The sequence below is a fragment of the Myotis davidii genome, unplaced genomic scaffold, assembly GCF_000327345.1.
Source record: "Myotis davidii unplaced genomic scaffold, ASM32734v1 scaffold38, whole genome shotgun sequence".
NCBI lineage: Eukaryota > Metazoa > Chordata > Mammalia > Chiroptera > Vespertilionidae > Myotis > Myotis davidii.
In genome coordinates, this window is record NW_006291383.1 from 3,407,423 (window position 1) to 3,408,148 (window position 726).

A 726-nucleotide genomic window follows, 5' to 3' on the forward strand; every position below is an offset into this window, starting at 1 on the left:
GGCATCGACCCGGGGACCCTTGAGTCCGCAGGCCGACACTCTATCCACTGAGCCAAACCAGTCAGGGCTATTTTGTTATTTTATACAAAAGAAATTGTGTGCTTGGTAATTTTTTTTATATCTGGCTTCTTTACTCAACATTATGATTTTGAATCATGTTTACGAAGATTTTTCATTCTCAATGCTCTTGAACATTCCAGAATGTATTTATTCAATCTACTGTTGTTGGTCATTTGGGTAAAGATCCAAGTTAAGGCTAATATGAGCAGTGCTGCACTGAGCATTCTTCTGCGTGTCTTTAGGAGAATGAATATATGTACATGTTTGTGCTGGGTAGACACCCAGTTATTCTTGAGAAGATGTTGCAAAACATTTTTCAGTAGTGATTTTACCAACTTCCACACCCATCTCTGGCATACAAGAGTTCAGTTTACTCTATAATCCTGCCAACATTTGATATTATTAGTCTTTTTCACTTAATCATTCTAGTATTTACTTAGTGGTATATAGTTATAGTTTAACTTGCACTTTTAAAAAAATAATAAAGTTGAGTACCTTTCCATAGATTTATTGTTATTTAAATACTCTTTTGTGAAGTGTCTGCTCAAGTCATTTGCCCATTTCTATTGGGTATATATATATATATATATACATATATATATATATATATTCACACACACACACACACACACACACACACACACACACGTATATATGCTAAGTATC